The sequence below is a fragment of the Schistocerca nitens genome, chromosome 1 (genome assembly GCF_023898315.1).
Source record: "Schistocerca nitens isolate TAMUIC-IGC-003100 chromosome 1, iqSchNite1.1, whole genome shotgun sequence".
NCBI lineage: Eukaryota > Metazoa > Arthropoda > Insecta > Orthoptera > Acrididae > Schistocerca > Schistocerca nitens.
This window is the reverse complement of record NC_064614.1, coordinates 1,062,693,791-1,062,698,724: the sequence shown is the minus strand read 5'-3', so window position 1 is coordinate 1,062,698,724 and position 4,934 is coordinate 1,062,693,791.

The window sequence follows — 4,934 nt, the reverse complement described above, 5'->3', positions numbered from 1 at the left end:
GACAAACATACACACACTGGTGATCTCTGGGTCATTTTCTGTACTGCAACTTCCCATTTGCTATCCTGAAAAACTGTGTCAGCATCCCTCCACAATGAGTGTGATGTTGAGCTCAGAAAGAGGAAGAGGTGTTAGTATTGTGCTATGCGTAGCTTGGGGGTAAGTATTCCTAGAAAGGAAAAAAAAGAAGGAAAAGAAAACATAAAGTCGAGGTGTGCATTTTCAACTTATCATGGCGTAATGAATAGTCCATTAAATTTTGGGCAAGCAGCCGCGCAAATAAAATTTCCTCCACTGATATTTCGGCCGTGTATCGTCCAGCCATCCTCAGAGTGAGTCACAAGACTGACGACAAGATGCCAAGCGCAGCCTTATATGCTCCACCGCGGCGGTACTGCACATGCGGGTCGCAGATGCTGGTCGGCGGCAGAGGAATACAATTACACATGCGCCGCCTGTGGTGAAGGCGTACAGACATTCGATTCGTTTATCGATGTATGATCGGCGGCGGTCATACCATGATGACTTCTCCGCAATTTAATTACCCCAAGAGCCGGATTCCATGCTTTGTCCAAATTAAAACCATTATCCCTATTTATTAAATTATTAGCTAATCTAATCTCTATAGCTTGCTTGAAGACAGATTCCCAAAAAGAAGAGGTGGATGTTAAAATATTCACATCACTGTAATTCATGGAGTGCCCTTTATCAATACAATGTTCGGCCACAGCTGACTTGTCTGGCTGTACGAAGCGTGTGTATCTTCGATGCTCCACACACCTCTCATGCACGGTGCGTGTTGTTTGACCTATGTACGACCTCTCACAATTTCTGCAAGGAATCTGATACACATCAGCTTTGCGAAGCTGTAAATCGTCCTTCACAGAGCCAAGTATAGCTGCAATCCTCATGGGGGGCCGGTAGATCACCTTAATACAGTGTTTCTCAAGAATATGGCCTATCTTCAAGGAAAGAGCACCCACATAGGGCAAAAAAGCACTACATAGTAATTCCTTCAGAGGCGGCGCATGTGTAAACGTATTTCTCTGCTGCCAACCAGCATCTGTGACCCACATGTGCAGTACCGCTGTGGTGGAGCATATAAGGCTGCACTTGGCACCTTGTTGTCAGTCTTGTGACTCACTCTGAGGATGGCCAGACCATATGCGGCCGAAAAATCAGTGGAGGAAATTTTATTTGTGCGGCTGCATGCCCAAAATTTGATGGACTATAAAGTGAAGGTGTTATGTGGAATGTTGGATATATTATAATCATTATTATTATTATTATTAATTTGTTTAATATTTTTTGACAAACCCCTACTCTTTTTTAGCTAAGTAATCCTTCAATGTATAAAATGTATTGCATAACAGGTACTTTTTAGCTGCTTTTCAAATAAGTGTATTTTAGCAATTTCTTTAATCTCTTTTGGTAATTTATTGTACAGTTTTATTCCTTGGTAGAAAATGCTGGTTTGAGTTTTATGTTTATTTTTTCTTAGTAAATGTAGGTTGAGTCTATCTCTTGTTGCATGGTCATGGACAGAGCTGTTTGTGCAGTAATTACCAATGTTATTTTTGATGTGTACAACTGACTGGTAAATGTATTCACATGGAGCAGTTAAAATCCCCAGTGTTCTGAACAGATCTTTACAATGAGCTCGACTAATATTTTTGGTTATTATTCTTATGGCTCTTTTCTGGAGTTTGAAAACTGTGTTCATATTTTGTGCATTTGTTCCCCAAAGCTAAAAATTGAGTCATAGCTAAAAATTGAGTGTACATATGAATAATATGTAACTAAAAGACACTGCATGTTACACGCTGATGATAGGATTCTAAGGGCATAACATGGTGATGGCATTCTGTTTGCAAGTACCTTTGTGTGATCACACCACTTCAACTGAGAATCAATAGTCAATCCTAGAAATTTTGCATTTGTTACACAGTCTATAGAGGTGTCATCTACATATAATTTAACATTGTCATTTTTCCTCTTCAAACTGAAATTCATGGCATTAGTTATCTTTATGTTCAATGTCACTTTATTACTTATTGACCAATCATAAACTTCCTTGAGAGTTTCATTTGCTTTCTCAGCAAGGAGTTCTCTTGTTTTCTCAGTGACTATAATATTGCTGTCATCAGCGAAGAGGATTTTTTCACCATGAGTAACACTACTGGGCCATTCCATTTTGGCACAAATTGTTACTCTTCAGTCAGGCCAGTCACAGTTTGTGTGTGTATGTAAGTGCCATGTTCTCAATTCGTACGACATTTTCAACTGTAAAATTTGTCTCCTCAGGGACCCTTGTGGAGGGAGTGATAGGATACCTTTCTGTAATATCATTAAGTATTTTTGTGTTTTTGTATGTATCAACTGAACTGTATTGATTGTGAGGTCCACGTTTTATCTGCACATTTATTAGTGCTCTAGACACTGATTATGTGCCTGTATTTGTTTTCATGTTGTAGAAAATAATACACAAATTTACGGAACTTAGGTAATAAGACAAACAGATTACACATGTTATTTTCTTATTCATTGAGAATGTATGTGTTTGATGATTGAGACCAAATGAGTAAATCAATGAGCAGAGAACAGTTCATACTGCAGGATATTATAGATGATTAGGGACATTAGACATCTCTGACTTCAGGATATGGTGTGAATAGCTACATTTCTTTATGCAAGGCCTTTTAACCACATATTAAATGTTTAACAGAAGTCTGTGATGTAGCAATGACCCCTGGATCTGACTTAATTCATACTACTCACAACACTGTTTACGTGTACTCTTGCTGGCTTGCAGCTTCATGTGAGTGAATGACCCCTGGAATGAATGAGGTCAAGCTAGGATGTGTTTTAGTCATGGCTACTGCTGATTGGCAAAGTTACCTTTTTCACATATATATCGGTTATCAGGATGAGATTCTCCTACTGTTTTCAATTATTTCCTCTGGTTCATGTCACACTAAACAATATTGAAGAGAGACACTACCTATGCGGAAATCAACAGCAGGTAGGGGGCAGTGAGAGAGGACAAGTTACTCTCTCACCTATTTTTGGCATACGGAAAATTATTAAAGATTTCATTACAACCTAACACGCCTTGAGCGAGACTCTAGAAAAGTTAATGGCTGTGTAGACATAAATGGAGCCTGGTAAGACGCTAAAAGCATGAGGTATTTTTATAATTCTTAGCATGCAGAAACGGCTTGTTGGGAGTTGAAAGCAATTGGCAGCGAGCCCGTTGCTTAGTAAAACTTGCCGGACAGGTCCACAGCTGCACAGGGCAGACAGGGCAGCCCCTCATTGAGACAGGGCTCCAGCAGAACAATGCTGCAATACCTGCCAGGGTGCCAGCAAAAGCTTGGACTCAGGTGATGGTATAAAGGACTGTGTCTACCCAGTCGAGTCATAAACTGGGCATTGCGTGCAGAGCCAGACGTAATAAAAATTCACATGTTTTTGTGTTCACTGATAGTGCAAGTAGGCCAGTTAACTACTTCCCTCAGCCACCACTGTTGTAGAAGAAAACTCTGACATCTGAGAAACATTTAGAGATAGAATCTTTATTAAATCTCATTTTTAGTTTCATGCTCGCTTGTTAGCTGTGGCAATCAATATTGTTCAAATATTTAAAAACCCCACTGAAGCTTTTATGTTTGGCAAACATTGCACACTGTAACTTCTGTGTGTAAAATAAGAGTAATTTTCAGTGCATTTCACAGACGAAAGTAGAGAAAGACATGTTTAATTTCGTAATCAGTTACAGTAATGATGCAGTGTTCCATTTCTAACAAGCCAGATCAGAATTATGAGAACATAGTCATGCAAATTAAAGATAATACATTCACAGCAGGAAATCTTTTTAGTGTTGTGCGTATCCCCAAATAATAGATCAGAGGGCACGAAGTTAAAATTTCCAACTACAGAAACCAGTAGTGAGAACCGCATTTTATCTTTTGTGTTCGCTACAATAATCAACATATAGTTTACTTAAAGTGCCAAGCAACATAAATGGTATATAAAATCAACGTGCACAGGGAGACGCAACAGTTAACAGAAGAAAAAACTTTCCAGTAAATTTGGGTCCTCGAATAAGCCGTTTGTGAGATAACTGCAAATTTGTAGTTACAAGCCACCTATGACTTCAGTAATAAATACTGTTAGTATAAATGTATTGGAAATGAAAACTTTTCAATTGAGACATCATATAACTGGACTCGAATTTCATCTGTTGCCCAAAGTTGATGACTGTGGTACATGCATGATGGGGCACAGGAACATTTCGCTGCTGCTACCAGATGACATCTCATGTGCTAAGGTAGATAGCTCAAACACAGCCTGTACTCTGGCCTCCAAGGTCACCTGACCTCAGTCCTTTAGGTTTTTTTGTCTGGGGTTGTCTCAAAAATGAAATTTACAGCACTCCCACTGATACAGTTGAAAACTGGAGTTGCGCATTGTACACTCGTCTTATTTTCACCAGTGTCAGTTTTCACTACTAATTATTTTTCAGTTGGTGAGGTGCCTCTCTCAGCCTCTTGTGCCTTAAACCAGACCTGTGCATTACACAGACTATATTGGATAAATGTTAACCCTTAAATAGTCTCAGGATGTTTGGATAGGCAAACTAGGAGTGTTTGATCTACAACTAAAACACAAGGAAGAACACATTACTCCATTATTCCAAGAAATAATTTATTTTTTGAAATAATTATTATTCAAAATATTTAAAAACTAATTAAGAATTTTTTATACCCTTTTACACATAGAGGAAAGATTTCAGTGAAATTTTGATCATCTTTATTTCCAAATAACTGATTTTTGAACGTTAAATTTCAGTAACATTTTAAAACAGAGACATAATATTTTACATGTTATGTGCCATAAAATGTTCATCCTTGTAATCTTCGCAAGATATGCAG